Source organism: Oryctolagus cuniculus, chromosome 9, assembly GCF_964237555.1.
Source record: "Oryctolagus cuniculus chromosome 9, mOryCun1.1, whole genome shotgun sequence".
In the NCBI taxonomy this organism is placed as follows: Eukaryota; Metazoa; Chordata; class Mammalia; order Lagomorpha; family Leporidae; genus Oryctolagus; species Oryctolagus cuniculus.
In genome coordinates this window covers 134,736,834-134,754,044 of record NC_091440.1, presented here as the reverse complement: position 1 = coordinate 134,754,044, position 17,211 = coordinate 134,736,834, and the positions used below count along the sequence as shown (strand labels likewise).

The 17,211-nt window shown below is 50.6% G+C and overlaps 1 pseudogene; it reads right to left on the bottom strand.

Moving 5' to 3' along the window:
- Positions 1 to 12,369, bottom strand: part of LOC100339309 (thioredoxin-dependent peroxide reductase, mitochondrial pseudogene) — a 37,041-nt pseudogene extending 24,672 nt beyond the window's left edge.
- Between the last annotated feature and the right edge of the window lie 4,842 nt (positions 12,370 to 17,211).

The window sequence follows — 17,211 nt, the reverse complement described above, 5'->3', positions numbered from 1 at the left end:
GGTGAAGGGGTGGGGCTATGGTGAGGGTTCCCACGGGAATGGGGTTTGAATGCCTTCAGAGTCTCCCTCTGCACCAAGGGAGGGAGCCCTGCAGTGCTGTTCCTCCCCATCCCGACTTTTGGGGGGCAAACAGGGAAGAGGGAGGGAGGGCATGAAGGTTATCAGGGGTCAAACAGCAAAAGTGAAGCTGGAGTCAGACTCCTTGTTACTGGCGGTTGTTTTAGAGGTGGATACTGTATTCATTGTCCTTTAATCATTTATCGACTTGTCTGTCTTTTACAGGATAAAGAATATCATTGTTTTGTTTTTATGTTCTCAACACCCAGTGCAGTGGCTGACATATCATGGTCCCTCAAAAAATGTCTGTTGAATGAATAACAGAGTGGCTGGATGGACTGTCCCTCTTTCTGGTGATTATTTGCCTGCCTGTTGTGTATCTGTTGTCCTCCCGAGCCTCAGCTCAGTCATCTTGGTGGTGTGCTCCTGATCTGTCCTCTCTGGTGGGACTGCCCCAGCCACTTCTCTGCGCTCAGCTGCGCTGGGGGCAGACTTCTCTGTTTGACTGAGACTCCTGGAAGCTAAGGACTGGGCCTGTCACGTTGTGCCCTCAGTATCCGACGCAGTATCTCACAGAGCAGGTGTTCAGCTAAGTGCTGCAGGAATTCTGCAGTTCCAACATAGGAGATTTTCAACCTGGATCTTGAAGAATCATAAAAAGAGGTTTGACAGCATGAGTGCAGGAATGTGGGGGCTTTGGAGAGAGAATAATGTAGGCACAGTGAGTGTCTGAAACAAAAACAAAGAACCGGAGCAAATGGCGCGTTCAGGTGATGGTAAGACTTGACTGGAGATGAGGCTGACAAACAGGTTCTCAGCAGGTTGTAAAAGCTTGCAGACAGTGCTGAGCAGGGCAGGGCTGCTCTGTAAGACAAAGGGGAGGAGTTTTTTTTTTTTTTTTTTTTTTTTTTAAAGCTGGGTACAGTTGTAAGATGCGTTTGAGCAGGGAATGGTCTGGAATGAGTCAGGGATGAGGAACTGGCCCTTCTCCTGGAACGGCGTGAACTCCAGCTGGAAGAAATCACAGTGCAGGTGGGAGACAAGCATCCGTGTTCTGAAAGCGAAGGGGAGGCATCCAGGAGCTGCAAGCAGGGGCTGCAGGGCCTTGAGAAATCGGCTTCAGAAGGGTCGTGGCGGCTGGCGCTGCGGCTCACTAGGCTAATCCTCCGCCTTGCGGCGCCGGCACACCTGGTTCTAGTCCCGGTCAGGGCGCTGGATTCTGTCCCAGTTATCCCTCTTCCAGGCCAGCTCTCTGCTGTGGCCCGGGAAGGCAGTGGAGGATGGCCCAAGTGCTTGGGCCCTGCACCCCATGGGAGACCAGGAGAAGCACCTGGCTCCTGGCTTCGGATCAGCGCGGTGCGCCGGCCGTAGCAGCCATTTGGGGGGTGAACCAACGGAAAAAGGAAGACCTTTCTCTCTGTCTCTCTCTCTCTCAGTGTCTAACTCTGCCTGTAAAAAAAGAAAGAGGGTCGTGTCGACGTGTAGACAGCCCGGATACCGCAGAGCATCACCCAGGAAGGGCGGATTAGTTCTGTCTTGACCGTTGATGGATCTGTGACCTCAGTGAGGACGCCGGCTCCCTTCTGGGTGAGGCACACAAAGTGTGGCAGTTGCGCAGGCTTGACTGTTGTGGATAGCCGAGGAAGAGAAGCAGGCGAGTTCCTCTCTGTGGTGGAGGCAGAGATTTTCTGGTTGGGGTCCGTTCTCCTTCCTGTGGCTTGAATGTGGCCTGTGCCCCCTGAAGTGCTTTGCTTCCCAGCCTAGCAATGGCCAGAGGCGCTGGGAGCTGTCGGCGGTGATCAGGTCGTGGGGCTCTGTCCCCAGGGCCAGCTGAACGCGGTTCCCCCGAGAGTGGATCGATTCCTGCAGAAGCAGCTGCCGCGGCCCTTTGTCCTCTTCCTCCCTTCCCATGCACCTGCTGTCTTCCACTTTGCTCCACGAGGCCTCACCAGAAGCCAAGGCCAGAGCCGTGCTCCTGGGCTTCCAGAACTGTGAGCTGCATAAGCCTCTTTTCTTTATACAAGATCCAGTGTCGGGTTTCCAGCTGTAGAGACAGAAAACAGACCGAGACTCTTCTACATGTAGTAAAGCTCTAGTGAGGTGCAAAACGGGACATGGGACGAAGAGACGGCCGCCAGCTCGGTTTCACAGCTCGTGTCGTCCTACAGAGCAACCAGAGAATGCTGCATGGAACCTGTGTGCCAAGGATTTCCCGAATATCCGAGCTGGTAGTTGTCTCAGAGTCCACCACGTATTCTAGTTGGGTTCTCTTTCTCCTGGCCCAACAGTTTTCAGACCTCTCACCTAACATCAGTTGTAATTTTAGCATTGGACGAGTAACTTCCTAGGTAAGGAACCAAGTTGTTAGGAACACATCGTGAACATGACTAGCTCAAGGTCACGCAGTGGTTTAGGGGAAGAGTAGAGCCTAGAACTCCTAAGCTTTAGATCAATGAAAACAACCCCTGAACGGGCAAAAGCAAGGTTCCATATTAAATCAAGGTAAAACTGAGTCCCGCTGTTTTGGCTAAGTGCTGTGCTGTGATGTTTCAGCTCTTACCTGCGGCAGACCCTCTCAGACTTTGAGCTTCCTGGTGTATTTGATGTATCATATTGGGCCAATACAAGGGATCTGCAAAAGATTCGTGGAAAATGCATAGTATAAAAAAGCTGCATGGATTTCACCATTTTTTTTTTCACTCAAACAAGCTTAGCCATTTTTTTTTTCTTTGAGAGGGAGAGATAGAGCTCTCATCAACTGATTCACTCCATAAATGCTCACAAGGGCTGGGGTTGGGCCAAGCCAAAACCAGAAGCTAGGGGCTCAATCCAGGTCCCCTGTGGGTGTGGTAGGAACCTAGTTAATTGAGCTCTCACCTACTGCCTCCTGGAGTCTGCGTTAGCAGAAAGCTAGAGTCAGGAGCCGGAGCCTGGGATCAAAACCAAATACTCGGATGTCTTAACTGCTAGGCCGAGTGCCTGCCCTTAAACTTATTTTTTAATTCCACTTTGCCATGAGCTTTTGGAGATTTCCTGCTATGGTTCACCCTGTGTAGGCCTGAGGACTGCACACGATGTTTCGTTTCCTTCTTCATTTGTTTTTCTCCTCTGAGAGAGGGAAAGATGGAACAAGGAAGCTAAAAGCCAGGCTCACCGGCAGGCAGGAGAGGGACTCAGAAGGCCAGAAGAGCAGGCGTCTGAGTGTGCAGGAGGCTTGGTCCCACCCCCACAGCTGCAGGGGGTGGCGTGACCAGCTGAGAAATGCACCTGCCCCTGTGCGCCCCTCAAGGAAAGGGGCCGCTCCTTGTGGTGGGTGTTAGGCCTCTGCAGAAAACAGCTGTGGATGAGAAAGCTTGCGTGGTTCCCTCCTAACCCTGCCCACACTCTGAATGATCAGAATTTTGGCAAAAGCAGCCTCCCTTTAAATTTAGTATTGCTTAGTTACTCTTTATGATGAAACCCATACTCTCAAAAGTACAGAAGATCATAATTGTACCTGATTTTTCTGAGCTTACATGGTCACAATAATGTAATGTTAGGTGTCCTGATGGATATCTTATTACTAGTAGGTTTGGCGTGTGCAGACAGAAGTTTCAAGTTACCGTAAGTAGATTCTAGACCATGTGTTGTTCATTTCAGATCTCCAGAACCAGGGAAACGACATGCACGTCAGAATTTAAACGCACGGAGTTGTTGCTGCCTTCGTTAAACACAGCAAGTGTTTTTGTTTCCTTGGTTTGTGGATGAGTTTTGTGATCAATGTGTTTGACATGGATGAAATGAAGGTTTGCATGCTAATTCCTTTAAAACAAAGTTAGCGCATGATCTTCCCGGTGCCAGACACTTCACCGTCAACCACGAAGACCTCAAATATTTTTCTAGGAGATGAGTTTAAACAAAAAGCCATTTGCTGACACTTCAGACAGGAGTTTGAGACGCGCACGAGAGGATGCGATGCTGTGTTCTGGCTCAAAGCCAGAAAGTTCTGTTTCCTTCCCAACATTTTATTTCCCCAAACTCCAGAAGAAGTGACAGGTTATTTTGTCTGTAATGGTGGTTATTTTCAACTTCAAAAACTTTTCTGTGATCTTAAAACCTTATAATTTGTTCACAGTCACAAGTTAATACAAGCACTGACCAGCATCTGTATGTAATTTTAGCTGAGAGATTCAGCGGGGACTTGGAGTCCATCTAAGTTTGTCCAGAACGAGCCTGCTGCTGGCTTAGCAGCGAGTGAGCGGAGCTCCAGCCTGGGGTTGGGAGCGTGTACATTGGTGTGTCACTGGGGACCCGCTTGTCATCTGGCCGTGTGGAGGACCAGGAGGGAGAGGCAGGGACAGAGAGATCTGTGCAGGACTCTGCTGGACCAGGCTCTTCCCTGTACTCATCGGTTCTGTTACTGCGATGAAATACCCCAGGCTGGGTGACTTTGTAAAGAAAAGAGATCTCCTTGGGTGCATGGTTCTGTCCCAGGCTGAGGGCCCCCCGAAGATGGCCTTCTTGCTGGCAGGGTCCTGAGGCCGTGCACGGAACACAAGCTGGCATGTCCTCTGCTCCCCTCGTCTCTGCTTACAAAGCCAGTGGGCTTTTGTCATGGGGTGCCACCCCATACTTACCTGGTCCCACACACCTCTCAGGACCCCACTGCTAAGCTCCGGGGTGGGATGAAGCCTGCGCCCACCTCAGACCCCACAGCAGAGCGTAAGCCAGCAGCAGAGCTTGCACGGGACCAGCCGTCACGTCTGCGGCGTACTCGGGCCTGGAGGAAAGCTCTCTGCGGTGCTGGCACTGCGCCTTTTCTCAGAGCAGCCTCGACTGGTGACGCCACGCAGTGCGCCTCGGGCCTGCCCCCCTGGCCAGCAGTGACGCCCCGGCCGCCCTCTCTTTTCTCTCAGGCTTTCCCTGAGGGGCGACTGCCTTTCTGGAGATGCAGGACACGATAGCGAAGTGGCCTGGGGAGAGGACAGGGATGCCTGTCATGGGCAGGGCTCCTCCCGCCCTGTGGGGTCATCCTGGGGAAGTGAGGCATAGCAAATTTTAGAAAGGAAAAAAAATGTTTGTTTAGAAGGAAGGGGGAGAAAAGAAAGATTCAATTTGGTGTCTGGTTGAAGTCCCAACTAACTAAAAAAAAAAAAGAAGTATGGGGGCCGGCGTCATAGCACAGCTGGTCAAGTCAACGCTGACCATGCCAGCCTCCCGTAAGTGTGCTGGTTCGAGTCCCGGCTGCTGTACTTCTGATCTGTGGGAATGCACCTGGGAAGGAAGCAGAAGATGGCCCAAGTGTCTGGGCCCCTGCCACCTACGTGGGAGACCTGGATGGAGTTCCAGCCTCCTGGCTTTGAGCCTGCCTGGCCCCAGCTGTTGCATCCGTCCAAGGAGTGAACCAGCAGATGGAAGGTGTCTCTCTCTCTTGCTCTCTCTTTAACTCTTCCTTTCAAATAAATAAATAAATCTTAAAGAAGTATGAAGCTAGGAAGTATCCCACCTTGTTAAGAAGTCAGTAGAGTTGAAGAGAGCTTCCTGTTTATGGGGCCTTCGGCCATGTGTGGGCGGTGTCAGTAGAGCGATCGTGATCATGAGTTGAAAACAACTGATGGCAGCCGTATGCTGCCTTATTATGTGCAGTCTGTATCTGCACTGGGATGTCGTTAGATAAGGTCACTTTCATCGCTAGTCAACCTGATGGGGAAAAGTTTGGGTGGAGCAGCCTCCTTGTAGAAGCCTCCAGAGCCCTCCTCATCACTTCAAACAGCACCAGGGACTTCAGTTGCCATCTTCCGTGCAAGCCCAAGGGACAGACAGGGCGCTTTGTGGTGGCAGCAGAGGGCTGGCAGCGAGAAGTCTCTAACAATGCTTCTGTTATCTGTTTCCAATTCTTGCAGCATGGAGTTGGAATCCAGAAAATTTGCCGCCTTGAATAATTCAGCGTTTGGATAGGGTGGGGGTTTGAGACGGTTTGATCGACTTTTCTTCAACATTTTCTGTCCGCCTTGTTTTCATGCTGAAGCTCCTGTCCCGCCTCCTTTACTCTGTGTTCTTCGATTTGTGCATCACAGTGATGGTCTGTTTTGGACACACTGAGCAGGACGGGTCACCAGAAATCAGTCAGCCTGCATCTTACAAACCTCCGTGGCTCTACAACCCCCTCAGCCCTCTCTGAGGTCTAGGAGAGCATTGGAGCTCACGAGCACCTGGGATTTTCATGCAGAAAAGGGCCTGACCCTTAAAGACTTGGAGTGGACTCTGGAGACTTCCAGAAAGCAAAGGAGCTTCTAGCACAGGCCACGGCCAGGAGGACCCTCATTCGGGTCGCTCGTGAGGCAGAGACAGGCCGTCTGAGGGAGGCAGGCTCTGTCAGACCAATCATGGGTGTCACGTGCAGTTTCTCAGTGTTAGCTTCATGATATGCTTGTGTTTTCTTTTGATCTTTTTTTTTAAGTTTATTTATTTGAAAACCAGAGTTACTGTTAGAGGGAGAAACAGAAAGAGAGAGAGAAACAGTGATTTTCCATCCACTGCTTCACTCCCCATTTGGCTGCAGTGACCAGGACTGAGCCAGGGCGAAGCCAGGAGCCAGGTGATTCATCCGGGTCTCCCACATGCGAGCCAGGACCCACGCACTCAGGGCATCTTCTGCAGATTTCCTAGGTGCATTAGCAGAGAGCGGAAGAGAAGTGGAGCAGTTGGGACTTGAAGCCGTGCCCCTATGAGATGCCAGCACTGCAAATGGTGGCTTAATGTGCTGTGCCACAGTGCCAACCTCTTCTTTTGATTTAAGAAAATAATGGTTGTTTAAGCAGCATGAAAATGTTAATAAAAATGTAGACAGGGCCAACGCTGTGGCGCAGTGGGTTAACGCCCTGGCCTGAAGCACCGGCAACCCATATGGGCGCCGGTTCAAGACCTGGATGCTCCACTTCCAATTCAGCTCTCTGCTATGGCCTGGGAGAGCAGTAGAAGATGGCCCTCCCGGTTGCCCTTCTTCCAGGCCAGCTCTCTGCTGTGGCCCGGGAGTGCAATGGAGGATGGCCCAAGTGCTTGGGCCCTGCACCCCATGGGAGACCAGGAGAAGCACCTGGCTCCTTGCTTCGGATCAGCGCAGTGCGCCGGCCACAGCATGCCGGCCGCGGCGGCCATTGGAGGGTGAACCAACGGCAAAGGAAGACCTTTCTCTCTGTCTCTCTCTCTCACTGTCCACTCTGCCTGTCAAAAAAAAAAAAAAAAATGGCCCAAGTCCTTGGGCCCCTACACCCACGTAGTAGACCTGGAAGAAGCTCCTGGCTGCTGGTTTCAGATCGGCGCAGCTCCGGCTGTTGAGGCAAACTGGGGAGTGAACCAGCAGATGGAAGACCTCTCTCTCTCTCTGCCTCTCCTCTCTCTATGTAACTCTTTCAAATAAATAAATAAATCTTTAAAAAATTAAAAAATGTAGACATATTTAAAGTACCACCCTTCTCTCTTGTCTGTCTCCTCCTGCAACACTCACCCGTACTTGTCCACACTTCATTCTCTCCTGCTTCAAGCAGCCTGTGTGCACCTGCTAGAGGGCCAGCCCCATACAGAGCTCCCAGCTCTTGGACCCGGAAGCTTCATGACTCCAGAGACAGAGTTCTGTCTCCCTGCCTCTGTACACAACACTTCCATGAACAATGCTCACCCATCAAGACTGGGTCCCTGCTGCTGAAGTAGTGAGGCACTTGGAATGGGGAGGCCAGTCCACGGGCCTGCAGCTGGCAGCCTCGCCAGGGTCCAGGAGTTGGAGCAGGGGAGGGCCAGGTCCCCTCCAGGAGGAAGCAGGGGCGTGCTCAGCACACGCGTGTGGATGTGCGCAGTGTGGGAGGCTGAGGATGGAGTGAGGACCTGAGGGTAGCCAGATCCGTTTTGCAGGATCTGGTGATGATGTCACCTACGGAAGGTAGCCAGGGGCTCCTCATCCATTCGGTGGACATCTGCTAGGTGTGAACAGGGCTCTTCTCCTGCGCTGGGATACGGGGCCGAGTGGCAGCTCCCCTCCCCCAGGAGCAGGGGTTCACCCAGGCTGCGACTCTCACAGCAGTGTCTCCTGCACTCACCGGGGAGTTTCAAGTCACTTCTGCAGGGCCCCCTAGGCCCCCGCCCCGCATTCACAGCTGCCTTGCTCGCTGCCCGCGCTCAGTTTGGCCCTGCCACCTCTCCTTTCCCACCGCTGTTGTCTTCCCCTGGGGGATGAAGTGGCCTCCGGTCCTCCAGTGAAGAACCCTTCCCTGACTCACGGAACATCCGCTGTTGTTCCCTAGGGATCCGAAGACACAACCTTGATGAGACATCATTTCCGAGGATTCTCACCAGAGACTCCCAGTGGAGGGGAGCTGGTGCAGTGTGCCAAGGCTCCCGTGGCTTCTGTGCCTAGCACCGTCCTTCTGGGCCCAATGCCCGGCCCTCGGACCTCCACGCATCCCAGGCAGGTCCACCCGGACACCTCCCACCCCCTGGGCCGGGAGGCTTGCCTGACCCTGGACTTGTTCCAGGTCTCAGTCACTTTTCCCAAGCAACCCTTCTTACAGTTTTCATGCAGCTAGAATCTTCCAAGTCCTTTCCCCCCATTCTTTAATGCATTCTAAAATTTACAGTGGACGTCCCTCCTGGGCTCATCTTACATCCTTGCTACACGACTTTAATATGAAACAGCAAAGTAAGATCAAAACCGAAAGAGTATAGAATGGGTCAAGGGAATCCAGGCAAAGCACGAACGGATCCCCACTGGAGGAACTGGGTAACTGGAAGACGAGGGGAGATTTGAGCTGAGCTTGGTGGGGTGGGCTGGACTGTGGTGGGAGTTGGAAGCACTTAAGATTGAGGGGCTGGCCTGACTCAAAGTGGGAACTCAGCAGTCTGGGGAAGCAAAAGACTACGGAACTGTTGGGACCAAAATGTCTTGAAGATCCACGAACATCGTCCCCTTCCACGGTGGGTCTGTGGACCCCAAACACTTAGACATTCGAACGGGAGTGCTGAGAAGGAATAATGGGTCCCGTCCTTGAAGAAGTGGGTTCAGTGTTAACTGGGAGGGAGCAGATGCCACGCAAGCCCCCGAGCAGTGTTCCCGGTGGTGCCGACGACAACTCTGGGTGCAGAAGGGCTGAGCTGGGGGCAAGGACACCAGCCCAGGACCCGCTGCAGGTTAAGAGGAAGATGGTGGATTTCACAGGCTGAATTCAAAGGAGACCCCCGGGATGGAGCTGAGCGGGACAGAGGTGTGGGGGTGGGGGCTGGGGGGAGAAGAGGCTCCTGTCTCACGGCCACTGCTGTGGCTCTCAGGCTGCTGCTTCCCTGAGTTTTCCCAGCCTACGCCCTCACCTCTGTTTTCAGAAGGTCCTTAGGCGCCTGCATCCCGGAGTCCCCCACCGTACTCACTGCACCGGCCTGTCTACCTGGACGGTGCCTGCTCTCGTACTGGCCCGGTGGTGCCTCCTGCTGCCTGAGATCACGCAGCCCCACCTGCCCTCCTGGTTCCTCTGTGTCCCCAGAGCCTGTTCCGGCCCCCTCTGTCCTGGCTGCACCCCATCAGCTGTCACATTTGCTCAAATCACTCATCTTTAAGATGCTGAGGGAACACAAGCGTTGCTTTACCCATGGGTCTCCCCAAGCCCACGCTGTGTCCATGACCGGGGCCCTGGAAGGGCTGTGTGGGCTCTGTCCCTGCCTCCCCGTGTCCCCGCCTTCCCATACACAGCGTGGCTCCACCACAGTCACCTGTGAGTTCCTTCCGTGGAATCCAGCAGACGTGTGTCACCTCCTGCTGCCGACCTCTGCCCCTTCTAGACAACTCCTCCGGTCACTCTGGGAATACTCTGGCTCTGAAGGCATCAACATTCTTTCCTGAATCTTTGAGCTGATCCATCCAGAAGCCAGTGTGATGATCCAGTCCCACGGAAATGAGTGCACAAGGAGAAAGGACGGGAGAGGGAGACAGCCAGATGACACCACAGAGAGATGCAGTCGGCGTTTTCCTTCTCTGGGAAAAGCCAGACCCTGAGCTGTGCTCAAGGAGGTGATTCACAGGTGGGCTCAGGATCAGGAGCTGAGCGAGCGGCAAACCTGGTGGTCCAGGGTGGGGTCTCCAGGGCGATTTCATACCTTCTTCTGCCTGTGCCTTCTCTGCCCTCGCACCACGGCTTGCAGGAAATGAGACAAGACACAACCAGGATAATGAGCTCCTGTGTCAGCACCAGGAGGCCAGATCCAGAATCCTGGAGAACTACTCTCAGAGACGGACATCTTAGCCAGCCACACCCAGTTCTGCATTGACGGGGCGAGGTCTTCGAAGTTCACAGGGTGGCCTGGCTCGAGCTCAGGGGCCTGCCACAGTGCGTGTCCTGCTGGAGAGTGAAGAGGTGGTGCTGAGGGAGGATAGCATCGCGGTGTGCTCCAGCGGTCTCTCATCTGCTCAGCCCCGTCTCCACTCACTTGTATAAAACCTCCCAGACACCCCGCTTAGGCTGGGTGCATTTCGCTGTGTCATCTTTTTTGTTGTTGTTTGTTGTTTTTTTTTCTTTTCTTCTTTTTTGTTTTTGAATGTGATTTCATCTTTTAAATGCAAACATGAACTAATTCTGGCCCAGCAGGTATACACAGATTATGCCAAGGGTCCCTATGCAATATGAATCCAGTGAAAGGGTGAGTTTTGTTTTTGCTGGACTGCAGGATGGCCGTGCTTGGCCCCTGCCCTACCGGTACTGCTAGCCTCAAGTGCTGATTATCACTCGGTATAACCAGTACAACCACGTGCTCCCGGGGGACTGTGCAGAGGCTTCCCAATGGAGCAGTGTCACAAACCAGAACTGGTAATTAACACACCTGTCAGCCACATCCACCCGATCCTCTTTGCCTCAAAGCATTCGTCCCGCAAACATGACTTCTCCCGAAAGCTGATTGGAGTGTTCCTCTGGGTCTCTGGTCAACTCACAGGAAAGGTCCGTCCTCATCAGACGGCTCGAGGGCATTTAGAGCTCTGACTGGGCAAAGGGTTAGCCACACAGTTTCCTTCTGTGCCCCTGCTTGGGCTCTGAAACTCACACTGCCCCAGCCATTGCTCTTGCAAACAAGCTTAGGTAAGTAACAAACTGTGCAGCTTCAGGCTGGTTTCATAAAACGTCGGTCTTGTCTTGGGTGCCTGTCCCAAGTGCACAGCGTCACACAACGTGTGTGTTCTGACCCCAGCTGGCGTGGGTGGTGATTCGCAGTCGGGAGACATGGCATTTCTGTGAGGACAGTCCAGGTGTTCATCACCCGAGCAGTTAAGGGGTTCTTTCATATTTGTGTGTAATACAAAACGGTAAAACACATAAAGTTAGGCTGACTGTGTGTGTGTAGAATGAGGCTGATTGTGTATCTGTAGGTGAGGACGACTGTGTGTCTGTAGAACGTGGCTGACTGTGTATCTGTACATGAGACCGACTGTGTGTCTGTAGAATGTGGCTGACTGTGTGTAGAACGTGGCTGACTGTGTGTAGAATGAGGCTGACTGTGTAACTGTAGATGAGGCTGACTGTGTGTAGAATGAGGCCGACTGTGTGTCTGTAGAACGTGGCTGGCTGTGTGTAGAATGAGGCTGACTGTGTGTAATTCGTTTGAGTGTCACAGACCTCCTTGGATGCCAAAATGTTAATTTTAACTTTTGGATTCCACCTTCTTTTGTCTCATCAAGAAACAAAATATTCCCTCAAGCCTCAGGGTAAAAGTATTTCAAAAAGTTCATAGAAAAATGGAATCAAATAGAGTTTGATTTTTGTGGAAAAAATTTTGAAATCCATGAATAATTTTTTCATGTCCATGAACGTTTTGAAGACTGTCCACATGGGTGTATTTCAAATTATTTCCCACAAGAACAGCCTTATCTTTTAATCCCACTTTCCACAAACTTCCGGAACTCCCGTCCACATACACCGTTGTCAGGGTCTGGCCTTCCTCTGAGGTCCAGATCCACATTGCGGTCACCTCCGTTCCCCGAGGACCTTGTGTGTTCTACAGAGAAATAAGGCGTCAGGCGTGTGACAAGTCACAGGAATCACGCAGGCCAATCTTGTTTCAGAGATAAGAAAAGGAGTGGAGACTTTGAAAGATGAGATTTGACAGATTTATCTTTTGGTGTGGCCGTGTCTTTAGAAAACAAATGGTTGTATTTTCTGAAACAGGTGGTGGTGTGGATTGGACTGAAAGGGCCTGCGTGAACTTTCGCTGAGCGTTACGCTGCCTGCAAGCAGAGGTTTTCTTGGCTTTGGCAGGCGTATCACCAGCCAGCGTCTTATATTTAAACCATTCAATCATCATCATGCTCGCCTGGTAGATTTCAGGCACCGGCCCAGTTAGAGCAGAGTTGACTGTTAGCTCCTCCCCACTTCTCCGGTTCTGTCATTCAGGCGGCACAGGCAGAGGACAGCTCCTCTCTTCTGCCCACCAATGGCGCTGCCCTTCCCTTATGTCTTCCCAAGATTCCTCGCCTCACTTTCACTCTGTCCTGGTGGAATCCGTGGCATCTGGGGTGCGCGTGGGTAAGCTCTAAGACTGGCCCCTGTATTCTCTGATCTTCTGCTATTTTTTTCTTCTGGCAAAAAAAACCCTGCTGGTCAAATGCCACGTGCTGTCCACTTTCAATTTAGCACCTCCTTAAGATAAAGTTATCTTTTCTTTTTCTAAATATAATGTGTCTTTTCCTTAGTGTAGGATTAAAAAACACGTTTAGTGGCATTAGTTCTTTAGACATTTTCTAGCCAGAAAGGATTACTGGAATTTTTCTCAGTAATACAAGGAGATGTAAACTGTATTATTTATTAAACATGTTTCCAAAAAGAAGCATTTAATTTAGGCTGTAAACTCTTAAAAACTTGCATTCAAGTACATTTGTCCAAAAGACCAATTTTCAGAAGCAAGAGGAAGTTCATTATTATGCTTTGCACAAATCTAATATAAGGACCACTTAAAGGAAAACAATGTGCAATTGTTTAGAAAAAATGTATTTCTTGTAAAACAGTTGATTCTTCCAATCACATTTCATTTCTCATGGACTACTGACAACTGTCTGCATAGGAACTCATTTGCTGTGTTCAGTGAGAATATGTTATGTCAGATAAAATGCTTCCACAAAATAATTCTATACAGGTTATGAACTAGACATATGCTGTGTGATGTAACAGGTCCAAAGATTTCAAGTCTTATGGAGAATGGTAAGCCCATCAGCAGTCTACAGTCTCTTGAAATTAGCACTACATTGTTTAAAATAAAACTAGTCAGTAAGTCTTGAATTTCTCAAAATCCAGATAAATTTAGTAGATTTCCTTTTTTTAAATCTTTTTCCTTTTGTAACTCATGAGTTAAGTACTATGTAGTTAGTCATGTTTTGATTAAATACAACTTTGTTCCTTCAAAGAAATATATGCCCCTCTTTCTTTCCTTTTTTACTTTTAAGAGAGAACTTGAATATGCAGCTAAACATCAGGTAAATCACCATGGAAGTTATTTTTCTAGAATTTTTTTCCTGATATTTTTGGCTTGTGAAATTCTAGTTATGGGGTCTAATCATTAGAGCAAATTGTATCTGAAAACAAATACTTATTCCCAAGAGTATTTTACTATTTAATTATCTGAAGCCGTTTTAAATTTTTCCATAAAGAAGGCGTTTTAAGAACTCAAGGGGCTTCCATAGCCTTGGAAACTCATGACTGGTGCATAGGGAGATTACTGATGCCATAAACAGGAGTGTCAATTTGTAAAGTCAACAACAGGAGTCACTGTGCACTTACTCCTCATGTAGGATCTCTGTCCTTAATGTGCTGTACACTGAGGCTTAATGCTATAACGAGTACTCAAACAGTATATTTCACTTTGTGTTTCTATGGGGGTGCAAACTGTTGAAATCTTTACTTAATGTATACTAAACTGATCTTCTGTTAAAAAAAAAAAAGAAGAAATTATCAATTCCCAACTTGACTCTCACTGGGATTAAACATGACAATAGGTCTGATCTGATTTCATCATCATTTAAAAAAAATCATCTATTATTTTTCACTTTATGTTTCTGTGTGGGAGCAAACTGTTGAAATACTTACTTAAGGTATACTAAGCTGATCTTCTGTATATTAAGATAATCGAAAATGAATCTTGATGTGAATGGAAGGGGAGAGGGAGTGGGAAAGGGGAGGGTTGCGGGTGGGAGGGACGTTATGGAGGGGAAGCCATTGTAATCCATAAGTCGTACTTTGGAAATTTATATTCATTAAATAAAAGTTAAAAAAAAGAAAGCGTTTTATAATGAATACATTTTAATAAAAAGTACTGTTGTTATCAGATTACACCCATGCACGGGAAATGGGCACGAGTGCAGGCGCAGGAACCCTCACAACACCCACTTGTGCAACCAGAGCCTAGCCCGGGAGCCAGAAGGCAGGAGCATCTCAGACTCCTGCCCACCCTGGCTCCACGCTTCGTCCTCTCCCCGCCCCAGGGCCAGCCCCTCCCTGGTTCTGGTGCCTGCTCTTGTAGGTGTGTGGGCTTGGGGTCACACACCGTGCCCCTTTGCTGCGGGAGTGGGGAGGATCCTCCGCTACGCACCTCTGTGTGAGGTCCGTTTGTGTTGCTGTGTGGAGGGCAGGTTGCAGGTGCTCATTCTGTTTCTCCTCTGTGCGCATTTTCCATCATTTGTTTGTCGAGTCGGCTGTCTGGGTCGGGGTCGGGTGTGTGCGAACCCCGAGCGCTGCTGTGGACATCTGTGTGCTGTCTCTTCTTGGATGGGTGAATTCATTTCCCCAGGGAGATCCCCAGGCGGCCCACGGGATGACCTGCTCAGCTCCCAGAGCCCCTGCCGGGCCGTTCCTAGTCCATCACCACCGCCGTGTCTGAGGGCTCCGGGCGTTCCTCATCCCTGCCACCAGTTAGCGTCACCTGGCGTTTAAACTGATCTGTTCAGTGGCTCCGCGAGAGAATCACATGTGCTCTTCCTCACATTTCCGTATTGATGAGTGATTTGCCGCAAGTTTCCCTATGTTTTTGGCTATTGTAATAACTTGTGTTGTGAAATGCCTTTTAACTGTTTTTCTGTTTGGTTGTGTTTTTCTCCTGTAGAGGAGTTTTTTGTTGTTGTTGTTGTTGTTGTTTTAATTAACTATTCTGGATATGAGTCTGTGCTGGATACAGGTGCTACCAATAATGTCCCTCTCACTTTCCGCTGTCCCCACAGTGTCTTGGGTAGAACGTCTTAATTTTGCTGTAGTCTCATGTCTCATTTTAACCTTCATGTAGTTAGAAACAAGCCATGTGTCACGCGGATACTTGCAAGTAATGTCTCCCACATTCTTACCCTCCTGATGAGCAGAAGTTCTGAATCTTACCATAAAGCAGTTACCAAGTTACCACGTTTTTTTTGTTTGTTTGTTTGTTTGTTTTTGACAGGCAGAGTGGACAGTGAGAGAGAGAGACAGAGAGAAAGGTCTTCCTTTGCCGTTGGTTCACCCTCCAATGGCCGCCGCGGCCGGCGCGCTGCGGCCGGCGCACCGCGCTGATCCGATGGCAGGAGCCAGGAGCCAGGTGCTTTTCCTGGTCTCCCATGGGGTGCAGGGCCCAAGGACTTGGGCCATCCTCCACTGCACTCCCTGGCCACAGCAGAGAGCTGGCCTGGAAGAGGGGCAACCGGGACAGAATCCGGCGCCCTGACTGGGACTAGAACCCAGTGTGCCAGCGCCACTAGGCGGAGGATTAGCCTAGTGAGCCGCGGCGCCGGCCAGTTACCACGTTTTGATGAGACTTTTGAACCCTTGAAGAGCAAATGTTTGCCTGAGGCAGGGTCCACCTGTTTTCCTGGGTTTCCTTGGACAGCTCCCTGGCTTCACTCTTGCAGTTGGAGCTGCATTCAGCCTAGGAGTGGGTTCCCAGGTATGCCAGAGGTGAGTGCCACATAAGACGCAGGTTGCCTGTTGTAGAGACAGTTGAGAATGGAGGTTACTTGTGATCTACTACCATGACCACCACTGGACTCCATGATGTGTGTCTGTCTACACACTGCTTTTGTTGCTCCTTTTTAATTTTGTTACTAAAAGGTGGTGCTGATGTAAAATCTGCTGTTTTTCCTTCTTCTCCATGATTTAGATCAAGAATATGGTGTTGGGGGCTGGCACTGTGGTGTAGTGGGTAAAGCTGCTGTCTACAGTGCCAGCATCCCATATGTGTGCTGGTTCAAGTCCTGGCTGCTCCACTTCCCATCCAGCTCTCTGCTGTGGACTGGGAAAGCAGTGGAAGATGCCCAAGTGCTTGGGCCCTGAAGCCACATGGGAGACTGAGAAGAAGCTCCTGGCCCCTGGCTGTGGATCTGCCCCGGTCTGGAAGTTGCAGCCACCTGGGTACTCAGGCGCCTGTATGGGATGCTGCTGCAGGTGGAGGTTGAAGCTACTAAGCCACAGGGCCGGCTGCAGATGTGAACTTATTGCTCCTGTTTCTTGGTCTATTGCTTCTCACTTCTCCTCACGACCTTGTGCCCCTGCCACCCACCTACCACTCACGGGGGAGACTGGCATTGAGTCCCTAGCTCCTGGCTTCAGCCTGGCCTGGCCTACCTGTTGCAAGCATTTGAGGAGTGAACCAGGAGATGGGAGATCTCTTTTTTTTTAAAGATTTATTTATTTATGTGAAAGTCAGAGTTACATAGAGAGGAGAGGCAGAGAGAGGAAGAGAGAGAGAGAGAGGGATTCCGACACGCAGACACACAGGGATCTCCCATCTCCCGGTTCACTCCACAAATGCTTGCAAGAGCTAGGCCAGGCCAGGCTGAAGCCAGGAGCTGGTCTCCCACGCGGGCGGTGGGTGGCAGGGACTCCATGCCTGAGCCATCACCTGCTGCCTCCCAGGGTGCACCAGCAGCAAGCTGGAATGGGGCAGAGGCAGGATGAACTCAGGCCCTCTTAAATGGGCCCTGGGCATCCCCGGCAGCATGCCAACCACTAGCCAAATGCCTGTTGCTGATCGCCACTGTTATCTGCTCATGGCAGCATTTCCCGGTGTGTTTCCTTGGTCCACAGGGAAGCTGGCACGCTCATTCCCACATTGGTTTCTTATAATGCAATTCCATTTCTTAATCTGCTGCTTGAGCTCCCTGGATTTCACTGGGCCCATAATTTATGGGGCTGCAGG